This window comes from Mustela erminea, chromosome 3 (assembly GCF_009829155.1).
Source record: "Mustela erminea isolate mMusErm1 chromosome 3, mMusErm1.Pri, whole genome shotgun sequence".
In the NCBI taxonomy this organism is placed as follows: Eukaryota; Metazoa; Chordata; class Mammalia; order Carnivora; family Mustelidae; genus Mustela; species Mustela erminea.
Window position 1 is genome coordinate 129009571 of NC_045616.1, and position 25353 is coordinate 129034923.

Below are 25353 nucleotides of genomic sequence, written 5' to 3' on the forward strand. Positions count from 1 at the left end.
GTGAGCATATAGCTGTTCATTAAATAGGCGTACTGTCTGATGTAAGGTAACTTTTTATTGGCTCCAATACAGAAATTTGATATTTCTGGATGAGATTAAATTAAATTTTAGTCTATAATAGTCTTTTCCACGTAAAAGGGAAACAAGCAACAGAACACATTTATTTAGGGGATAAGGATATTCAGGGAAGTTAAGATATCATGGGACTGGCCTCATTTCTAGATGTTCTCTATGGAAGTCATATATCAGAACACAATGTGCCTTGGCAGGTCTTTGCTCTAAGGCTTTGCTTCTGTAGACACTCAGTGACCCTTGTCTCTGTCTATTGTTTATATTTCTCCAGCTTTCAAATGCTGGAGATAATAACTTGTCTCATTTTCTTTTCTCAGCTTCATATTTCTACTCATTCATGTCTTCCAAAGCTTCATAACTTTTTTGTGTCTCTTTCTTAGGCAACTTTACATTTTTGCTTTAGTCTCACTGTTTCCAATCGCAACAAGACAAAACAAAACAGAACAAGACAAAACAAAAGAAAAACAATTAGAAGATAAACATCTCTTATCCATAGCAACCAATCAGTACCGAGAATCTCCATTTAACAAAGTTATTAGAAGTCACAGACACTATGCTTGGAGAAAGGAACATTACCCACCCACATGAGTTATGGCTAGGGTAGTAGAGAGGTAAAAAACAAACCTAAGAAGCTCTTTCTGGTAGCTTTAATCACCTTTTCTGAGCGTCGTTGCCTCTTAAGTTAGACTCACATGATAGCATTCATTCTTTCTACCGCCATTGCACTAACGCATTCATTATTGTCTGAACTAGTTGATGCTCAACTAGTAATTAATATTCCTCATCAGTTGACACCCATTAGAATACATTGGTCTGTTCAAAGTTCAATATATGGTCAATAATTCTTTGGGTAACTTTTTAAAAACACCATAGTCCATTTCAGGAGCTGTAATCAGGGTAAAACAATAGCTAAAGGGTCAATAATAACACTAGTCATCATGATTATATTCCCAATAGTTACTAAATAAATTGAATAAGCAAATTGATTTGTGTCCTGCTTCCATTATGGTTTGGGGACATCAATTACCATGGTAAAAATAAAGAAACAAAAATCTTTGTTTCGTATATGAATAAACACATCAGTAAACAGAAACAGGGACACCCAGTCTAGAACTAGCTCTGAAATTTAAAAAGAAACAGGGACACCCAGTTTAGAACTAGCTCCTAAATTTAAAAAGCCTTGAGCCTTTTTACTGAAAGGTACTAACACCCTTACAAAAGACTGTCTGACTTCTAGAGTATGATTTCTAATGATATATGATAAACTTGAAGATATATATATATGTTCTTGTTTGTCATATCCTGATATGGTTGTTTGTTTTTTCCAATTATGAACAAACTAACAGCAATTTTGTAATCTTATGGGTTTTTTTATACTTTCTGTTTTGTTTTTGTTTTTGTTTTTGAAATATGGGAAGAGGGGTAGTGAATAGCTCTTTTGAAAGCTGGATTTTTAAAAATTTTTAATTAAGTAAGTAATTATTATTTTTTTCCCCTCTGGGCATAAGTCAATAGACAGAGTACCAAGCCCTGGGAAGCCAGGGCAGGGTTTGTAAGGTTTGTGAAGCATTTGAGGCATTGCTGGGAATGGAATTAGTACATAGGTGTAGAAATAAACCATCTATGGAGGGAATAGCATTAACCAAATCATGGAAAGTGACTTGCTCAAATGTGTCCGATGTTCAGTTGAGATGGCCCATAGGTTTCATGTGGTAGCAGATAGACAGTAATGTAGGAAAGATAATATAATCACCTCAGTTATCATGCCAAGACTGGTGCTTTTTTTTTTTAACCAAATAGAGCATTAAAAGCATTATCGCTAATATTCAGCTGCACACACTTACAATTATGTTAATAATCTCAGTTGTCTTTTATGGTCATTATTTTCCATGTTGAAAGCTTCCTTAGAGAAGAGTCTGAGACATCCAAGAAACTTCATTATATAATATAAACTCTACATTTTTTTCCCTTGCTATCTTTCTTCAGGAAAGAAGAGAAAGCATACTTCCTTCTTTCTTTCTTTTTTTTAAAATTTCTTTTCAGTGTTCCAAAATTCATTACTTGGCATACTTATTTCTCCTGGCGTTTTTCTCAGCAACCATGCAAACTGCGATGGAAATATGGGGACTAAAGATTATTGTCCTTCACAGCTTTCAGTGTGACTTGTTGCTTCTACGTGTCACTTTTGTTCTATAGCTCACTCTGAGATGAATATCCTATATGAGTTTCAAAGTGAAAATGTAATGCCAGTCAATTTCTCTGTGTCACATACAGCGATTAAATATAAAAAATCAGTTATCACAGCCACACTAGATAATAAAGCATTTCAGTAATCATGTAGAGAATGATTTATCCACCTCCCACCTCTCCTGGGGAAATGGGTTCCCCTGGTATTTACTCCCTATAGAGTTAAATAAAACTCAGTTGTGTTTCCTAATGTAGATAAGTATCCATCTGTGGCCCTGATTACCACCATCATTATGTGTTATTAACCAATGTGAAAATTATCAAGTTACGTAATGATAGCAGTCAGTCAGCACCATTTGCCTTCACATCCTTGCTTAGACGTGTTTTCTGCAAAAAGAGTTTAAAATAGAAATTTGTCCTTTAAGCAAAGTGGACATAGTTTTTTGGTGTATGCTTTAAATATTACCTACATGTTATTATTATAGGTAACATTACCTATAATATTATTATTCTTAAATTATTTATATTATCTTTCCAAAGCCTTCATCAAGTGTGAATAACAGTCATTGATTTACTATGGGTATTAAGTACAATTGTCTAGGATGATAATGGCTCTAGAAACCAGACTTGGCTAGTCTTGGGGGTAATTAAAAGAGTGATCTTTTCAGAATTTCAATTTCAGACTTTCTCACTGAGTACATTATAAAGATGCACCCCAGGGAACCTTAAGGAAGTAATGAGGCTTTCATTTCCATATGTCAGATTAGTTTTTTCTTAGTGTACTTATTACCCAAAAAGGCCATGAGCTAATTTCTTGGCTCATGCAAAGCAGAGAAGACCCTGAGTATCATTTTCCGACAAAAGGCACACAGAGAAAGTCACCGCTGATAGGAATTTGTTGCCAGAACTTTTTTCATACTTTCCATGATTCCACAAGACCATCGGAGTGCATTTGTGCAAGTGGGAAACAGGCACGTGCAGAAGAGAATCCATCTTCACAAGCGATAAACACCATCTATCCACACTATGGATAACTCAGCAGTGTCAAGGCCACTCGTACATCAAAGATTTGGAAAACAGGTTTTGAGTTCACTTGCTTTATAGTGTCTTAGCCAACTGTTTATTTAAATTGAAGTTCACTACATCTCTCCAGCTGGATATCTTGCTATTTTAGAACAGAATTCTAAAATTAGAAGATCTTATTTTGTAATACTTTGCAATTGGCCTGCACATTTTATAAATCCAGATGGTAAAGCTGATCCCCAATAGGGGCATCTTCTAGATCTGAATGTTCAAAAAGGTCTGAACCACATCACACTCACCATTTTGTCTTTTTGTCAGGAGATGATATTAATCACATAGTCTTGGCACCTTCTGGGACCCTAGTCATGCTAATATTTGTGATGTTTTAGAAACTAACCCATATCTCCATTGTAGGTCCAGGCGCAAACACTGCTTTATATGGTTAGGATTTTGTTACTTAAGGAGACAGGTTTTGTTGGTGGACCATCCAATTATAACAAGGAGTCTTGCCATTTCATATAAGGAGGAAACCATGATGAATAGATTTCTTGGTGGCATCAGGTCACAGAAGTATTAGCATCTTTGAGCAGATCTGCAAAGTCCTCAAGCTACTAAGAGTTGATGCAATTCTGTAAAACAGACTTTTGAGCACACTGTATGTGCTCAGTGGAAAATTATTTTTACTACCACGTTATCTATAAGTGTTGAATATTATATAGAAAGATGATGAAACTAAATGTGTATAGAACTATTTCAGCTTAGTGTGTAGGATGGGCACGATAATCAAATTTAGATAACTAATACAGAGAATAAATTTTATTTGAGAGGGAGAATAAATATAGAACTTTCATATAAAGATGTTATCCATTTTTATTCCCAAACTTATTCTGGTTTTGAATAACTTTAGAATGAAAGCATTTTAAAAAAACAAGTAAACCTTCCATTCCTAATTCACACAGTACCCAGAAAAATCTGTCATTTGAGTTTATAAGTGGATTAAGTGGGTAGTCAAGCAAATCTTCCATAGTCTAGAAGACTTCAGATAAGGTACACATCCTATTATGTAAATCATGAAAATCATAACCCTGACAAAACCAACAGTGCATCAGTTGACTTGAAAAACCAAGATAAATTTCACCTTAAGAAATATTGACAAAATATAATTGCTTTTTCCTTTAAAATAATTTGTGACTATGCATTCTCATAAAATTGAGGAAATCATTACCTTTGGAAAAAATTAAGTTCAGAAAATAATTCAAAAATATTTCATCATGTTTCTTGCTATCTTTTCCTAATTGTAAACATTTTACTTCACTGGAATTAGTGCCTCCCTTGAATCCAAAAAAAGCCAATGACAAAAACTATAAAAGATGCAGTGATTTAAATTATAGTTTATTACCAAAAAAGCAGATCTGCAGAAAACTAAGTAGTAATAAAATGGACTAATAAACACAACATAAGAAATGGAAAAGAAAAAAAAAAAACTCTTGATCACTAAAACACATAAATAATCCCAATTTCAGGGTTTTTATACAATTATATGTATATGCATATGTGTGTGTGTGTATACACACACGTATATATAGACATGTATATCTATATACAATCAAATTCTATAGTAATAGAATGACCCTTTTGCTTAATGCATTATCCATGTTACTCATTATTAACAAAGAAAAGAATGAAATATGATTCCCAATGTTACAACAAACACAACTAACTAACTTAATTCTTTCAGCACTATCAGAAGGTATCACCTCAGTTTGTCAGATGAAGACACTCAAAAGATTAGAAACCGAAGAGTATTTTGGCAACAGGTGAGGCTAAGGAAACAAACTCAGGCCATGTTCACCGGGTGTTAAAATACAATCTAACCTTTCTCAGCTGAAAGATAGTTGTGCACAAAAAAGCAGAAGACATAGCCTCCAACTTGACTGAATTCAGAAAAAGGTTTACAAATATCTCTGTTTTACATGTGGAGTTGGAAGATTGGGGAAATTGAAACCTCCAAGCTGACGACATTTTGTACTTTTTTTTTTAATTTTTAAAAAATATTTTTTAAAAAATCTTTTTTTTTAATTTTTAAAAAGTATTTTATTTATTTATTTATTTGTCAGAGAGAGAGAGAGAGAGAAAGAGAGAGAGAACACACAAGGAGGCAGAGTGGCAGGCAGAGGCAGAGAGAGAGAAGTAGGCTCCCTGCCAAGCAAGGAGCCCGACGTGGGATTCAATGCCAGGACCCTGAGCCAAAGGCAGCAGCTTAACCAACTGAGCCACCCAGGCGTCCCAGGATTTTGTAATCTTATAACTTCCTGAAATTTTATAATAAAAACTTGAGCTATTGTAAAAAATATTTGTAAAATGTTTATACAAAATTGTAAAAAATATTTACATTACTTTTCTTGATTTATCTGGCTTATTTTTTAAAAAAAGATGTAATTAATCCCTCTTAATTTCAGAGTAAAATCAATGAGTTCTGATATATTATAGAAAACATATTATCTGTCCAATAGAAATTTAAGATGAGTCACATATATATAATTTAAAATTTTTCAGTTACCATATTAATATAAAGAGGGAACAGATGAAATTAATTTTGATCATATACTTTATTTAACTAATACAGCCAAAATATTATCATCAACCAATATAAAAAAATATTGAGATATTTTACACTCTTTCTGGGGGGGATAGGAGGATATACAAACTTCAGAATTGGGTGCACATTTTTGTATTTACAGCACATCTCAGTTCAGACTAATCACATAATCACATATGGCATATGGCTAGTGACTATAACATTGGAAAGCACAGTTCTAATCTATATTAAATAAGATCCTGGGTAGATTTATAAATTTGCCTGAAGTCCCAAAACGAGAACTTTAAAATGAGATTCACATACATGGCTCATAATGTTGACCTTATGATAATGCTAGTTGTGGACTCTTCCTTGGCATTTATCATGTACCAAGCACTATTCCAAATTCTTTACATTTTTGAATCCATTTAATTATCATAAAAATGAAGAAGGTCCTATTTTCTCCCTTCTACTGAGGAGGGAACCCAAACATGAAAACGTTAAGTCTTGACCAAAGATACAAGCTTCTAAGTGGCAAAAAAGGATTTGGACCCAAAGAATCTGACTCCAATTTATATTCTAGAACATGACAGTTTTCTGGCAGATGGTTAAAAAAAAAAAAAAGAAAGAAAGAAAGAAAAAATCACTTTCTATTTTATAGTTGAAAGCAAAGTACAGAACAATACCGTCAGTCAAAGGCAGTATGTACCTAATGTTTTCATCAATAATAATGTTTGTTGTACTCAACTGAACTCTTGAAATAATGTTGTTCTAGGGAGCGGAAAGCATCCTTTTTAGCAGATTCACTGCGTGTCTAGCAAAATACGTTGTTATGGGCTGAGTGCCTGGCTGCCCTTCCAGACAAGTTTCAGGATATTTCACTTTCTTTCTGATTTTTCAATTTGGTGGATTTCTTTTCATGTATCACTTTTGGTTTTTGTTTGCTTTTTTTGGTTTTCTTTTGGTTTGTTTGTTGTTCTTTGCTTGCCTTGTTATTATTGTAGGAGAACAGTGCATTTGTGCTTCTCGGTAGCTCAGGACATTTATTAAGCATCATGGTGACAAAATTTCTCTACATATTTTGCTTCTATTTCCTTTCCTTTTTCCTATTGCTGAATGCTGATATGTGTGGGGCTGTTTTGATTATACAAAGAAATAATCAATGGATTAGTGTATAACAAAATTAGCTCTGTCAAACTATTTGAAGGCACTAGAAATACTTGATGTCTTAGACATAGCTTAATAATTGGTAAATACCTAATCAATTTCTTCGTAAAAATACTGATCTATATATTAACAAAACTGAAGTTGATATGTCACGAGTGAGCTATCCATAGTGGAGACTCCCAAGGTCAAAGTATTGGTGCCAAAGTGGGGCTTTCTTATTTATTCCGCTCTTTTAAATCAGTTAGGAATTAAAGCTAAAATTCTTTCTTCTCTTCTCTCCCTGAGAAAAGGTAACACACATCCACATTTAAAAGCCACATTAGGGGGTCCTGGGTGGCTCAGTTGTTAAGCATCTGCCTTTGGCTTAGGTCGTGATCCCAGGTTCCTGGGATCAAGCCCCGCATTGGGCTCCCTGCTCAGCGGAAAGCCTGCTTCTCCCTCTCCCACTCCCCCTGCTTGTGTTCTCCTCTCTCACTGTGTCTCTCTCTGTCAAATAAATAAAACCTGCTTTTAAAAAAAAGCCACCTTATTACAAAGTTCATTACACGCAGTCTGCCAGTTTTCCTTTTCTAATTTAGATGAAAAGCTATGCAGAGCGAACATTTATGATTATCTAGCTTCTGCTAATTTGGGGGGGCTTCAGGAGCTGGAATGAATCCATGACCTCAATTCCCTTACCTTCTGAATAATGGTTCTAATGACATTCTGCTCTTCATCAGGCAACTTTCCACCCTAAAGCATCTGATTCAAGGGAAGTGAAGACATTTGCTAAAGGGACAACAGCTGTTGCAGACCATGTTCACTGTCACTCAATGACACCACCTGATTATTTTAAATTAAAGCACGTTTAACAAAATTATTTTAGAGTCTAGAAATGTCTTCTCTCTTAATCACATTGTTTCAAATATGGTTCAGGTGGCCACAATTAGCTACAGGCTTTTTTTTCCCTCTAGTTTCAACTGGAAAATAAAATGCTAAGTTTTTTGCTTCAAATTTTCTACTCAGGTTTTCCTGCTAAAAGTCAAGCCAGTATTGATTTTTTAAAAAAAGTGGTTGTGCAGATGGAACTAATTTCCCTGATTATTTCACAGTTTATCAGCTTTGGATGCACAAACACAACCCTAGATTCAGCAACTCATAATATGCATTCTGGGGCTGTCCTGTAGGAAGCATCCTGACCGCACTGCCATGTGTGAATTTCATTTCCCTGTTATGGCTTCTGCAATTCTTCTTCCTGCAAGGCTGTATTTTATGGGAACAAAAATGGCCTGCATTTGGTTAAAAAATGTAAAATCGCTGTGTGTTCATTACAAATGCTGAATGGCAGATCAAATCATCACTAACTGAATAGTATTACCATTACTTTCTTTTAACCTCACAGTCGTTCACATTTAACCCCTTCTTTTCCTATCAGTATTGGACTCCTGTTCTTTGTCCTGAATAACTTGAATCCTCCTTATAGGAAAAATAAACCCAAGTAAAACGTACTGAAATACTAATTTAGCTAGGAAAACAGCATTAAGTAGACTCTAGGGTAGTTTTGTTTGTCTTAGAAATATATTTTCTAATAGGTCTCTACCAGCTTAGGTGTTAGAGATCCTATTTGAAAATTTTAAATCTTCAGGACTGCCAGGAAAGTTATATTTAAAAGATTAAAGCAGAAATTCTTAAGTATTTAATTGCAGCATTTTAAAAAATGTTATTGTAATAGTTAGTTAGATAAAATACAGAAGAAAGATTTTTACTGTTATTGTCTTAATAAAATAATACAACTAAAGCCCAGCTTCGGCCATATCATTTCCCTGCTTGAAAACATTTAGTTACTCCCCATTGACCACAGAGTAAAATGTGAACCCTCTCAGCTGTATGCAAGGTCCCCCAAGTGTGACCTGACCTCTGTATGCCCCTGTTTTATCTCTCTGTTACATTCCCTACACTCTGGTCGATCTTATTCTTAAAGATATTCAAGAATAAGATTAAATTGTCTCCTTTGATAACCTGTGTCCATGTTAAGTATTCTTATCTTACTCTCATGTCTTTCTGCTATCCAACCAGATAGCTAAAATGTTCTAAGCAAATATTCTGCTTCCATTCAAGGCAAAGTAAGCTGTCCTGCAGAGAATGGACTACATCAATAAAATGAATGTGCTAAATTTGCAAATAAAGTAATGTTTTTTTTTTTTCAAATATTTTATTCATTTATTTGACAGAGATCACAAGTAGACAGAGAGGCAGGCAGAGAGGAGGAAGCAGGCTCCCTACTGAGCAGAGAGCCCGATGCGGGGCTCGATCCCAGGACCCTGGGATCATGACCCAAGCCAAAGGCAGAGGCTTTAACCCACTGAGCCACCCAGGCACCCCAAAGTAATGTATTATTGCTATTCCACGGAGAATCCTCCCACACATAGACAACATGGGTACCTTCATAATAGACTCCATTTTGAAAATATTTTTATTCTTGAGGTAGTGTTATGCTCTTTCCCTCTTCACCCTAGCCTCCAACAGCATTACACTTGTCAAGATAAACTTATATTATTCCTGTGTCATATGAAACCCATTTTGCGTGAGATGTTAGGCTGATAGAGAAGTTTTTAGTGATTGAATTTTTAGAATATTCAAGCCTACGTACTTGAAAAAAATACTCTTAAAGTGTATGCCATAACAGCAACTGAAAACAGCAAGACTTAATGCTTTCCTGTGTAGAAAGAAATGTCTTCCTCTAACCTCTTAAGTCCTATTTAGTTATGTTATATCAATCTTGTCTTGGAATACATGTTCTTACCTCATAATTATTGATCGACACATAAATCACTGATCAGAATAATCTGTGACCTTTCTCAATCAGCAAGGGGTTATGTTAACATGCAACCTTAACGTTAGTGTCATAAATTCAAAATGGAATGATCTTGTTTACAATTGATTCGAAACTGTATTTCAAATGGTCTTTAAAATGACACAACAATCTATTTTTGTAGCATATTTGGAATATCAGGCTCCTGCATCTGACGTTTCTAAACCTATAATGGTAGGAATGATGCTTAAGTGACCTTCTAACTACTTTTGGGATCCCCATCTTCATAGTAGGGGAAGCTCGTTCGCATGCAAAGTGACCCGATAGACACTAGCAATACCAAATCACGAGTGACCTCGTATCCCTAAAAATAACATGATTTATCTCCAACACTGCCTTTCCTAGTAAGCCCTCCTGGAACACCACCACTACCACTGCAGGCACAAATAATCTCTTTCGTCTCTCAGTGCCCATAGTATCTTATTGATGTCATAGCATTATTGATTATTTTAAATGGTCATCTTATGCTAGCCAGCATTTCTGGAGGTCAGACACTGTGTTATTCATTTCTAACTCCCCAGAACAAGTTTCACAAGTAGTAGGTGCTCAGTAATAATATGCTAATGAATGAGTGTTACTTTTCTATCTTCTCTGATTTTCTTATTCTTTGAACAAATGTAGCGCTTTCACTCAGTATTTTGATGATTAATCTAGTATGGCCTTCAGTTGTTGCTTAACCATTTAATATAGATAGCTCCTTAACATAAAAAAACTGGCCGTATTTCTTTTTGGATTGCACTTAATTTTTCAATCACTGGAAAAATAGCAGATACAAAATTGTTGAGTGGGCAATACTGCAATTTCTCATTAATTAATTTATTAATTCAAATAGTTATTGAGCAACCTCTATGTCAAGACAGTTTTGGTCCTCAGGTGAGAACTATCTTAAAAAGAAATTCAAGACTGATTCCAAATGCACTGAGTCACAAGTTCCAGGGAAAGAGTTGAGAAGTCTATGTTTTGAAGTCTTACAGGAGTTACTGAAGATCAGCTAAGTTTGGAGATTCTTGAACTGGAGTTTACTAAGAGAAAATGCACCATGAGATTGAAGGTAAATAGGATACAAGGTGTCCCCTCTGAGTCTCCTGCCATTCCTCACTGTGTGACTAGTGAGTGAATCTGGATAACACAAAGAACCCACCACTAGGACTCAAAAACAACAAGAACAAAAAATCAGAACCATCTTTACAAAAAAACAGATCGAGTCCTTTTGACAATACATGGAATATATAGCCATATGAAGGTTTTAGCCCATGGAGTGGTTTTATGAGACAGATATTAGAATGGAGGGACTAGGGAGACAAACCATAAGAGACTCTTAATCTCACAAAACAAACTGACGATTGCTGGGGCGGGGGTAGAGAGAGGGTGGTTGGTTATGGACATTGGGGAGGGTATGTGATATGGTGAGTGCTGTGAAGTGTATAAGCCTGACGATTCACAGACCTGTACCCCTGGGGCTAATAATACATTATATGTTAATAAAAATTATTAATTAAGGAAAAAGAAAAAAATAATAACTATGAGAGACTTCACTGGAACAGTGGGGCAGCGTGTTGAGGTACATAGCTATGGTCCAACACTTTATAGGGTCATAGAAAAATCAAATCTATTTTAGGTTCCTGTTCTTGGACTGATAAAAAATGTGTCTTTTAAAATATTAGGGAGGGCGCCTGGGTGGCTCAGTGGTTTAAGCCGCTGCCTTTGGCTCAGGTCGTGATCTCGGGGTCCTGGGATCGAGTCCCATATCGGGCTCTCTGCTCAGCAGGGAGCCTGCTTCCTCCTCTCTCTCTCTGCCTACTTGTGATCTCTCTCTCTGTCAGATAAATAAATAAAATCTTTAAAAAATATATTAGGAAGTGCATTTGGCTAATCTCACTAGGCATTCTCATGAGCCCAATAAATTGCTAGAAGTGTAAAGCTAGGAGAAACCTGTTCTAACTAGGCAACAACAGTTTAGATAGTCATCATCAATCTTTTATCAGTTGTAATATACAATTTCACATCCATACAGGTGGGTCAGACCAAAAAAAAAAAAAAAATCCCAAAGAAAATCAAAAAAGTGTGAAATTATGCACACAGAATTAATATAAGCTTACATTGAAATACAAGTAATTTTTGAGTAAAAGAAAGATGGGAATTCTTTTCAATGGTTACATCCTCTCATTTTCTTTTCTTTCTTTCTTTTTTTTTTTTTTTGAAGACTTTATGACTTTTTTTTTGAAGACTCATGACCTGAGCCGAAGGCAGTGGCTTAACCCACTGAGCCACCCAGACGCCCCTCTTTTTTTTTTTTTAAAGATTTTATTTATTCATTTGACACAGAGAGAGAGATCACAAATAGGCAGAGAGGCAGGTAGAGAGAGAGGAGGAAGCAGGCTCCCTGCTGAGCAGAGAGCCCGATGTGGGGCTCCATCCCAGGAACCTGAGACCATGACCCGAGCTGAAGGCAGAGGCTTAACCCACTGAGCCACCCAGGTGCCCTTCTTTTCTTTTTCTTTCTTTTTCTTTTTTTTTTTTTTAATATCCTCTCATTTTCAAATGAAAATAAACATTACCTGCATTGTGATTTCCTGATGTTTTAAGGCTGAAGACAAAACCCTCTAATATTATAGTAATTATTAATGGGTTATTATCTGCAAATAGTATTTTTAAGGAATATTTATCCTTGGGTAGTTATTAAAGTGCTGCTGAGTGTTCATGAGGTATTCTAAGCAGATAATTTAATTGATCTGCAAATGGATGGTATTAAGAAAATCTGGTCAGAGGCCTAACAGATAGCTTGATTTGACTTGAGTATGCATGTTCAGGTTGCCAAAGATATAATTACAGTGCTGATATTCTAAACTCAGTAATATGCTTTTACCTTCAATGCGCTGAAGGACATTTTGAAATCAGAGATTCTTCATTTCACTGCTTCACTCTGAAGTTTAGAACAACCTCAAAACTAATTGGTATAATACAGAAACAAAACCATAGGAGACATTTCCCAGCACAGAGACACCAGGCTCTGATTTACTTCCCACCACCATGCATTTTTTTTTCCTTCCTCCCCTTACGCGTGTTTTGATGATCTAGAGCCTGAAAAGAAGCCCCAAGGCATCCTGTTTTTCTCTGATTATACATTATGGCTTCCTGCTATAAGCTTCTTACTTCATAAGGCCATCCTGAGATAGAAAAATAGGAAATGTACCTCTTACTCTGCCAAGTCCAGAGGATTTTTGATATTGTTAAATCAATCAATCAGGCATATGGATTTGTTAATTACTTGTACCATGTCGGTACTGTGGACCTTGTAGCCTCCTCTCAATGAGCTGTGATTGAACTGGAGTAATGACACATTTGACCGTGAATTAACTAGGTAACTATACAAGAGAGTACAGTTTTAAGTGTTGAACTGTGTTTTACTGACTTTCAGTTCCCATCAAGATTTTAGGGAAGTAGAAGGGGAAAAAAAAAAAAACAAGTGGGAGTTTGGGGGTTGGTGGAAGATAAGAACTTGCAGGAATAGACAGTTAATAGAATATCATGCTTCAGGTTAATTACTACACTTTATTCATTTTATCCTTAACTTCCCCACCGTTAAGCCTTTCATAGAAACTCCAGTTCCATGCATTTTCACGGTGAGGGGAAAGCAAGTGAGAAATCAGAAGAAACGTGTCAGTATTGACAGGACCACTTTGTTCATCTGCTCTCCTTTTTCCTTCTATCACCTCAGCATATGAAACCTTCAAGAGAAATGCCTGGACCCAGACATCAGGAGTTCCTGCGAGAATTCCAGGAGAACATTTGCCTCTTCTGGACACTTCCACTCTAAAGAAACAGATGCAATTTCTATATTATCCTTTTGGCACTTAAATAGGTAGGGAATACATTGATGAAAGGGGGAAAAACATGCCAGGGTCTAAGGTTGCTTATTTATTTCCAGAGATAATTGTGTTATAGGTTTGCAAGCTGATTTATATGACTTTGTTTATGTTATTTCCCATATACGTACATGCCATTTTTTAGAAAACACTCATTCTAATTATATCAAATCAGATCAAATAATTAGTTCAACAGTGTACAGCCCCTGTCAAATTTACTGCTTTTTAAAATGGAGCCTAAGCCCACAGATACTGATGTAGAGAAATAGAAAAGGAGCTTTGAGCTCTCAATGGATCTGATTTCAAAAGAGTGCATTTATGTTACCAAATTCTTGATCGTTTCTAGGACAAGCACTTTTTGCAAAACTCCTTGCAATTAATCTTGTAAACTTCCCAATTAGTCAGGCTTATTTTTGGAGAAAGTAGTAACTGTTCTTCTCATTAGTGTGTCCAACTGTAAGACAGGAGGATTTGAGAATAACCAGGAAGCCAGGTAAATTAAGGTCAGTGCTTAGAACTTTTAAATAAATGTTCTATCTCTTCCTGAGATGTTCTTAAAGGAGCATTTATTAATTTAATCAAGTCACAGGTATAAATGCTATCCTGAGGGTGGCAGCTGATGGGATGAGGTGGAAGAGAGAAGGGAGAATCAAGTCTGTGACAGGATTTCTAAACTTGGCTCAACATTCATTATCTCAAAAGTGACTGTATCATAATGACAGCTCTAGAAGGGGGAGTACAAATGATGAGTTGGGAGGGGCGTTTAAACATGGGCACAGAATGCTCATTAGTTACGTTAATCTTGACCTAATGGAAGTCTTGGCTTAGGAAGGTGGCACTTAACATGAATGAGACTAATGTTCTAAATGCAGGACACTGGCAGAGCAGAAAGAAGTTACCAGAAGGTCATGGGTCATAATCTCAATATTTAGTTATGGATTCTGAGAGATGAGTGATGAAAAGTAACGATTGCCTAAACAATGTTTGGTAATGAAAATTGATTTCAAATGCCATAACCTACACACATGCACACACACACACACACATACCTGAACAGATGAACTCTATGATAAAAGCAAATTAACTTTAATTCGGAGTGAGGGCTTAACCTACCTGCTTGATCCCTTCGGAGATGTTACAGGTTTAGTCAAATATGTTCTCTTTGTTATCTATGCATAATATTTTTAAAATATGAAAACTCTAGAAAGAAGCCCAAGTTGTATAATCAAAAGTGTATGTGCTAACAGTCTCCTATCAGGTAACTATATTTAGACCCCATAGCATTGTAGAATAATAAACAGCTGAACTGCAAGAATGTCTAAATTTACCATCTCTTTCACTTATAAAGTAAATTAGAGCTATTGTGGGACATCCCTACCCTTCCCTACCCTTCCCTTCCCTTCCCTTCCCTACCCTTCCCTTCCCTTCCCTTCCATTCCCTTCTTCCCCCTTCCTTCCTTCTTCCCTCTCTCCCTTCCTTCCTTCCTTTCATCCTTCTTCCCTTCCCTTTCCTATCTTTTCCTTTGCTTTCCTTCTTTTTCTTTTTTTCTTAACTTCAGGAGGATCTGTGATCGTGATCTCTTGCCTTTGTATCCAGCAGCAGGAAATAAGTAGATCACTATGATGAGTTATGAGCTACTGCTTGAACGAACTTTGGTAATTTAAATTATACTGAAACTGGCTAATATACCAGACTGTCAGTGTCTGATTCGGGGCATTCTAAAGCGTAAACTATGTTTCTCTTCAGACATTTTAAATCTATTTTTTTAACTCCTGCAAAGTTTATGTCAAATAAGAGTTAATGTATTTATCTGTAGGTTGCAGGTAGGTAGGAGCTGAAAAGGGAGAGGATAGGGTAAGGAACCTTAATCTTTTGAAATTAACAAGAACCCTGGTCTTCGAGGTTGTTCACATGATGCTATAAGCGTCCTCCATTTTACATTGGGAAGAATTAGGGACTAGATGAAAACAGACCTTTTGCTAAAGACATAGGCTCTTATTTTAATCTGTATAGCTAAAGGCATTGGAAAGCCAAATCCAAGGGAAGATAAGTCCAAAAATAATCATGCCAAGGAAAGAATTTATTTTCTTTTACAAAGTAGTTTTGCTACAGCTTTAAGTTTTCCTAAGCAATCAGGTTGTAGGTAGAGCTACCATTTTCACCGTATTGCTATGGGATAAGTGATAGTAAAGATTCTAATAAAGGAATTATAAAACAAGTCATTCCCTAAGCATTTGAGTTCAATCAATGTCTTTGAAACTAAACCACTGATGAAAATGATTCAGCAATGTGTTCTAGGCACTTGGAATGTGACGTTGAATAAAACAGAGAAAGATGCCTCTTTCCTGAAGCTCACAGTGTATTGGGGGAAAAGCAAACACTTTTAAAGTGTATTTATCAACAAACAAACAGCATTACCATGTATCAGGTACTGTTCTAAATGTTGTGTAGGTCTTAATGGACTTGATCCTTACTAGAACCCTGAAGTTGATGTGTGAAGTGGTGGGGTACTTGAAGGTAGGCTATAATAAGCTAAAGAAGTCTACCACAAAACTGAGAGCAACCTCCATGAAGCTGGTAATTCTCTGATACTAAAACTTGACAGAAACATTAAGGCAAAGGAAACCACAGGCCATTATTCCTCATGAACATAAATGAAAAATTCTTATAAATATTCAGCAAAGGCAATCCAATATAAAATTGGATACGTTATAAAAATACATATACAAATGATAATAGATTAAGTACAACAGATCTTGGGGTTTATCCCAGGAATGTAAGGTTGATTTCCCCCTACTCTTCTCCTCTCCAACCTTGGTGCTATTTGCTGATTGATGCTTCTTCTACAATACTGTCTTGTGTGGGACGTTTCTCGTCCCTATTCTTTTCCAGCTTCCTACACTTCTCTACTTACTATGGCAATTATTTTGTTCTTTCCAACTTAGTTCTGCCATTAGATTACGAGTTGTTGGAAGCTGGGGCTATATCTTACATATCTCTGAATTCTCGAGAATCTGTCATACTTCTGTTGTTTAATACATATCTGTTGAATCGAACAGAAGTGGAGGGAAGCCCAGACATGCCCTAACTCCAAAATTGTCCCTATTTTCCTATTGCTAGATTTCCTTCATTAAGGCTTCTGTCTTTGAGGGAAATGCTTTTTCCTTAATTAATATGCAAATATTTCTAACTATTTAACACATTTCAGGTTTTGTCAGCTATTTACACCCTAGTGTTAATTGGTTTATCCAAGACTTTCTGTTGCTGTAGTCTGTTGCCAGCAGGACTTAATAAGGGAAATATACATAAGGAGTGTGTGTGTGTGTGTGTGTGTGTGTGTGTGTGTGAGTGAGAGAGAGAGAGAGAGTTTGAAAGGAAAGAATAGAGAGAAGGTGGAAAGGATAGTAAAGAAAAAGGAAAAAGCGTCTAAGATAATTAAGTGCCTAGAGAGAAGACCCTTGATAAAAGTTAGCACTCCAGAGGTTTGCCCAGGCCAGAGCTAACAAATGAAATTCCAGACAGAATCATGATTTCACACCTGGGGACGCTAGTAATTCAGATTCATTGAACAATATTCCTTAAGTATTTGTTCAACATCTATTAAGATGGAATAATAAGTCAGTGGAATACTATTCAGTCTTTAAAAAGGAGATCCTGCCATTTGATCCTGCCAATGCAGATGAAACTGGAGGACACGATGCTCAGTGAGATAAGCCAGACACAGAGAGAAAAATACTAAACAATCTCACTTGTATGCAGAATCTAAAAATGTCACCTACATAGACTCGGAGAGTAAAATGGTGATGGTGATAACCAGGGGCAGGGAGGTCGGAGAAATGGAGAGACGTTGGTTAAAGGGTACCAAATTGCAGTTATTTGGGATGAATAAGTCTACAGATCTCATAGACAGCATAATGACTACAGTTAATAATATTGTATTGAATATTGGAAAATTTGTTAAGAGATTTCAGGCACTCTCACTATACACACAAACACACACACACACACACACAGAGGTAATTATGTGAGGAGATGGATATATTTATTAGCTTGATGACAGTAATCACTTTACTGATATATGTGTATCAAATCATCATGTTGTATATGTTAAATATATATAATTTTTACTAAAAAAATGGACTTACAAGATTACCTATTAATTAAAATTGAAAAAAAAGCTATTTTTACCTCTTACTTACTTCCACTAGTAGAAATAAAATTAAGGTACTGCCCCCCCAAAATCCACAAAATATTTCTCACTTTGCTTCTCACATTTGGGTATTTTGGATAGTTGGTCTTGGTGTATGTGTGTGTATGTATATGCAACTTTCTTTATCAAACAAATTCTTTTAAGGCATCTTGAAAGGTTTATACTGTAGGTGGTTTTTCAGATCCCTCTTTCCTGGTAAGCAGATTTATGCCACGTAGTACAATTTGTTCTAGAATTTGGTTCGTTGTAATTCTACAGAAGATGCACAGAATGACACAGTCACATTAAATCCATCCTATAGAATCCTGGTTTAATTATGGGGCTCTGGTTCTAAAGTCTTGCATTCAAAAATCCAGCTCCAATTTTTTTCCTATGTATGTGTCAGTGAGCAATTTGATAATTTTTTTTTAAAGATTTTATTTATTTATTTGACAGAGAAAAATCACAAGTAGATGGAGAGGCAGGCAGAGAGAGAGAGAGGGAAGCAGGCTCCCTGCTGAGCAGAGAGCCCGATGCGGGCCTCGATCCCAGGACCCTGAGATCATGACCTGAGCCGAAGGCAGCGGCTTAACCCACTGAGCCACCCAGGCGCCCAGCAATTTGATAATTTTTAAATGTCAGTTATTTTTCCATTTTTAAAGTAAACTTTAAATTTTAGAAGAGTTTTAGATTTATAGAATTATTGCGAAGATAGTACAGAGAGTTCTCACATACCCTACACTGTATTATTAATTATAATTATTATTATCCTCTATTATTAACATTATATTAGGGGTACCAGGTAGCTCAATCAGTTAAGTGTCTGCCTTCAGCTTAGGCCATGATTGCAGGGTCCTGGGATCGAGCCCCACATCGGGCACCTTGCTCAGCAAGGAGCCTGATTCTCCCTCTCCCTCTGCCTCTTGCCCTGCTTGTGTTCTCCTCTTTCTCTCTCTCAAAAAAAATTAAATTACATTAGTACTGTTCAATTGTCATAGTGAAAAATGAACCAGTTTGGATGTATTGTCATTAACCGAAATCTATACTTTATTTGAATTTCCTTAGTTTTTACCTAATGTCATTTTTCTGCTTCAGAATCCCATCAAGATACCATGCTGTATTTAGTACCCCTGTTTCCTCAGGCTCCTCTAGACTGATAGTTTCACAGACTTCCCTTGTTTTTGATGACCTTGGCAGTTTTGGGGCAAACAAGTCAGGTGTTTTGTAGAACATGCCTTAATCTGAATTTTTCTGAAGTTTTTTTATGGCCAGAATGGGGTAGCTTGTTTTTGAGAGGCAATGCACAGAATTAAATTGTCATTACCCTCACATTATCTTATCAAGGGTACATATTCTCAGTATGATGATAAATTAAACTTCATCAAAATAAAATATCCGTGAAAAAGCCTTGTTAAGAGGATCAAAAAGTAAACTACAGACTTGGAGAAAATATTTGTAAAGGACTGATATCTAGAATACATAGAGAACGCTCAATGATCAATAGCAGACAAACAAAAAATAACAATCCAGTTGGAAAATGGGACAAAGGCAAAAAGAAATGTCTCACCAAAGAAAATATAAGTGACAAATAAGTACATGCCTGCTCAGTGGGAAGCCTGCCTCTCTCTCTCCCACTCTTCCTGTTTGTGTTCCTTCTCTCACTGTGTGTCTCTGTCAAATAAATAAATGAAATCTTTAAAAAAAAAACAAAAAAGATGCCCAGCATCACCAGCCATTAAGAAAATGCAAACTGACACTGCAATGAATTGTTGCTACACAGCTATAATCCCAACAGCAACAGCAAAAAATAGTGACAATACTAAATACTTTGTGAGGTTGCCAAAAAACTACATTCCTCATATGTTGCTAATGGGTACGTGCAATGATCCAGCCACTCTGGAAATTAGTTTGGCAATTTATTGCAATAATAATCATACATTTACCATAAAACCCAGCAATCAGACTCTTGGGCCTTCAACTCATAAAAATGAAAACTTTCATTTTCACAATAACCTGTCATGATTGTTCATTGTAGCTTATTTGTAAAAGACAAAAATAGGAAGCAACCCAAATGTTCTACAATAGGTGAATAGTTAAACAAAATATAATCCACCAATGCCATGGGATAGTACTCAGCAACAAAAGGGAACATCCTAATCATATATGAAAGTACTTGGATGGATCTCCAGGATCTTTTTCTGAGTCAAAAATCTCAAAAGATTGCATATAGTGTGATTCTATTTATTTAACTTTATTGATATGTCAGAGATAGAGAACAGGTTGGTGGTTGCCAGGTTTAGATGTTGAGGGCAAAAGAACTGCAAAGGATCACAAGAAAGATCTTGGTGTGACACAGTAGTTCTGTATAGAACTATGCTATGGTGGTTACATGAATCTGCACCTGTGATAAAATACACTTTATTCCCATTTTGATAATGTACTATAGTTAGGTTAGATACAACCAGTGGGGAAACTGGAGAGTACATAGGTCTTCTCTGTTCTATCTTATCAATTTCCTGTTAATCTATAATTTTTTAAAAATTTAAATTTAAATCAAAAAATTGACATATAGCAAAACAGATAATTACTTTTTATTTTTTTCTAGTTATCTTCCTTCTAGTGTTTTGGGATCAATGCCTTTGAGCCCCTTACTTGAGTTATGGATGCCCATCTCATCTTTACCTGTGTTTCACATGAAAACTACAGAATAAACACTGAATCCCAAGAAACATGATGCAAATAATGTATCACGTACTTTAGTCTTAGAAGTAAATACATTTATTTAGGATGGCCGCTCTAAACCCTTTCTCAGCATGTATACAACCTCAACTTACAGGAGATTCTGCTGCTTTTTCAGATGATCATTATTGTAACACATACATTAAGATGTTAAAATAAAACTCTTTTCTCTCTCAGTTTCAGTTAAGGTGTCAGAAATTCCAAAACAACAACAACAACAACAAAAAGTGGTGAATGTTCTCACATTTCAGAGAGGTGGTAGACCTCTCATGCAATATTTATAAAAGACAAGGTGGAGAATTCTATGACTCCACACAAGCCCTCACCTCTAAAAGAATTAGGGCTGAGAAGTCAGAGAGAGACAATTTTATTTGGGGGAAAAATGTGTTAGGATTCCAGGGCATTTTACCTTTTCACCATGAAAGAAGAGAAAGTGTCAAGCAAGAAAGAACATAAACTATGTGACCTGAACTCTAAACCATGCGCTGAAAAATCTAAATTTAAAAATGAGCTTGCTAGAAGCTCTGAATAAAGGCAAGTACTTGAATTAGAGAAGATCTAGATTCAAGATTTTCACAGTACTGAGGATGCATTAGTATTTCCCAAAGACCAAATCTGACTCTCACCCAAGAATATGGAGGCACTTTAAACCTGGACTGACCGTAGTGAGGGTGGGGTGTAAACCCAGGATACAGGCTGAAGTACTGAATCCCCGGGTACTAAAGAAAAACTGTAATTAGCTAGATGAAGATGCTTGGCCCATACCTTGGGAAGCACAGTCAAGTGGTCCTGGAGGAAGGTTTTTCATGAAGCAAGAATAGAATCTGTTCCCTCCCAAATCCATGAAGCCCAGAAAGCACCAAAGTAAATTACACTGGTACCCAAAAGACATTATTTGTGCCTTACACCTTTCCTTCTGCTTCATCCCTGGAAGAGCCAGAGTCCATTTCTCAAGTGGAGAATAGAAAAACTAGATGAAATAAATAAACTGATGATTACATATTTCCCAAAACTAAGGCAGATATTTTGACTCCTAAATACTTCATTGTGTATTTCCTAAAAACAAGAGCATTCTTTTAAGCAGGATATTATATTGAAACCATATTATTATCTAATTTAAAGACTTACTAAAAGATTGTCTCATTTATGTCTTTTATACCAAAGGTTTTATAGTGAAATAGTATATATACGTACATATTACTGGTCTAATACTAATCTGGGTTCACAAATAACATTTACAAGTCATGTATATTTAGACATCTTTAATCTAGAAAACTTTGACAAATCTTTCATGAGCTTACATGATCTTGACATGTTTGGTGAGTTCAGGCCAGTCTGCATGTAGAATATTTCTTAATTGTCCTTGAGTATTTGTACCGAGGTTTCTTTATGAATAGATTCAGGGTCTATTCTTTTTGCAGGAGTGTTACTAAAGTGATATTCTGTCTTTCTCACTGCATGTTATCAGGAGGCAGATGATACTGAGTTGGCTCATTACTAGTTAATTACGATCATTTGTTTAGATTATGTTTACCAGATTTGTTCACTATAACGTTGCCATAACTCTTTGTAATTAAGACATATTTTGTGGATTCTTTGTGACTCAGTAAATATCTTGTTTCTCATCATAAATTCATCCACTATAGTTCACCCACATAATTCCCACCTAAACAAATTCATTATAGTAATATCTGTGCAATGGTGATTTTGTGATTCTGTCATTTCTTCTATGTTTATTGAAATTCTGTTGTAAGAGATTTTCTTTCTTCCCATTATTTATTTTATTCATTTATACTGGCATGGACCCTTATCTAAATTTGAGATAAATAGAAATATTTATCACCTGCATTATTTTAAGAATCTTAAAACGTTATTATTATTTTTTTTTTCTCTAAGAATGTTAAAGACATCCTCAGGAGCCCTTACTGGTGAAGGAAAGATGCCCGGGCTTCTTGTCATGCAGTCAATTGGTTTCTACCCTGATTCCTCAGCTTCATCCACCCTCCAGTTCCATTTCGCCTAACATGACTTTTGTGCAAAAATGGGGAAATCACTTGGAGAAGAAGCTGAAGGTTGAGATCATGAGTAAAGATTGAGGGGTGAAAGATTCTGCACATGGCTGAGAGCAGGTGAAGGAAAGAAGAGATGTATTGAATGAACATTCCTTTCTAGTACCAGCTGGAAGCAAATTTTACTCCTGACATCGAGAAACTAATTGTGGAACCCAACCTCTCAGGTATGCCAGGTGAACACTGTAGCGATATTGCTTCAGTCAGGTGGCAGAAGACCCCTTATTCTCTAGTTCTCTAGGTTTTCATTCTGATTCTTTGTTTTCCTATATGGATAGTTTTCCTGTATACACTGATTTTTATTCTCCCTTATGTCTCAGATTGGCTGGTACAGACTAAATGTAACAGTGTTCTAACAAGGAGCTCTTATTGAATCCAGGTTAAGGAAGGGGTTCTTTGTTTTATGAACATATATTTAATTCCTAGATCTAGGTGAACAGACATGTTTAACATGGCCTCATTTTCAAATAGCTTCACATTTTGTAATTTGTCTTCTTTTGTATTTTTATGGAAAAGTGTTGAAGCAGTGGATGGGAGCCAAACCAAAGTTATACGAGCATGGGGAGGAAGGTAACTGGCACAGGCAAGATGAGAAGGAAAGCAACCACAGAGTCATCCAAAAGCCATGTGAAGTCAAAAATTTTGGAGAGGAGTAACTGACATACACAATGGTGGAGGTTATGAACCTACACTCTGGAGGCAGACCACCCAGATTTGGATCCAAGCTTACCATCTTAATGCTTTGATTTTTCTTGTAAGAAATGGGGTCAGCATTCTTCACTGCCTGTTTTTAAAGTTGTTAGGACAATTGCAAGGACAATCATGAGTAAGTGCTAATTATCTTATCAAAAAATTCCAATTAATAAACCATGACCAGTGAGAGGGAGAGTCTGTGGCAACTTGTCACAAGAATTTTTCTTTACTCTGATCTGTTCAACATTTTAATTAGCAACTTGTGCAAGGATTTTAGTTATCACATATGTGAGTACCTTGGATCTAGGTAATATAGAAACTAGAGGAGATGAAGGTATCAGTAGTAACAACATAATTTGGCACCTGGAGAGGTAAGGCGATATAACAAATTGAAATTTAGTATTTATAAAGATGTTAAGGTCTTAATTTGGGTTGAAAAACTAGTTGTTTAAGCACAACCTTGGTGGGAGTGGGAGCGGAGGACATAATTTAGTCACGTAGGTGAAAATCAAATGTCAGGCCTTAAGTCAACTGGAACCTTTCCAAAAATCAGCATGGTAAAATAAGTATTAGAAAAATCATTATTTTACGCTGCACAATGGATTCCCCCTTTGTCATTAAAACACCCTTGTTCTTCATTTGGGTTTTAATGCCATAGATAAGCTATTTCCAGCTTAAAGGAGAATGTTAAGATGAAGAAAGGAATAAGTAATGTGACTGGGTCAAGGTGGAGAGAAGGAAAATGCTAAGCCAAGAGAAGACAGAGGGAACTAAAGAAAGAAATAATATTTAAAAATAATAATATGAATAATTATCTTCAAGTATTTAAATGGCCTATCAATTAGAGAAGAATTAGTTGCACACCTAACAGTTTGAACATGAACCACCAGAAGGATTGACTAGAAGACAGAGTTGAACCACTCTGTGGAATAATTTTACTGCTTTTTAATGTAAAGTTTTTAAGTAATAAAATGCATAGATATTTATAGCAGAAATCTTGAAAAATCAAGAGAGGTTGAAAGAAAAAGAAATTGCACATAATTCCAGAGATGTGGAAATATCATCTCCTGCAAACAGCTGAATAAAAGTTATTTATTATCCTTTATCTCACTGTTATAAGTGAGATTACCTCTGATACTTAGTTTTCTTACTGAATTTGCAAACCACTGAGAAAATATATTAAAGCAATCAAAAAACTAAACAAAAATGACAGGGAAATTTGACAACGCCTGCAGTAAGTGTGACCAGCCTTACCAGCCCATCTTGTGATGTGGTCTGCCTCGTTGGGGTGAGAATTATTTGTTCCCATGCATCATGAAATATGTAATTATTGCCCCTCAATCTCACCAAAGGAATAAATACTATAATTTTGAGTTCTCTGAAGTCTAGCCAATAATGTTGTATAAAATATATCCTGTATAAAATATAATTTAGAACAGAACACTGATACTCAGTTGTCAAGGGTTTATTTCTTTTCTATTTTTTTTTCCTCAGTTTAGTTTAAAATAAAGATTATGATTATGTAAGTAAGGCATCTCCCGGCTAAGAATTAACCAAAACTATGTACTTAGAGAAATCATTGCTTCACATCACTGTATCCACTCCTAACCCTGCTAATTTGCTAATTGGGTATAATTTCTGCCAGTAGCTCACCAGAAAGTCTTATGCAGGCAAAGTTAACAAGTCATTTCATAGATGCTGAGCTGCAGTTTTGGTTGCCTTTTCCATACTCAACAGACTTTTTTTTTTTTCTTTTTGACAGTACTTGGAATCATTGGGGAAGAGGTTTCCTGTTTTTTGTCATTTTACACCCATTATCTTGTTCCATTGCTATCTTGACATGTTCCCTTCTCACAGCTTTGATTCGGGAGACCGAGATAATAAATGAGTTTTGGCTGTTTGGAAGAGACCAGAAATT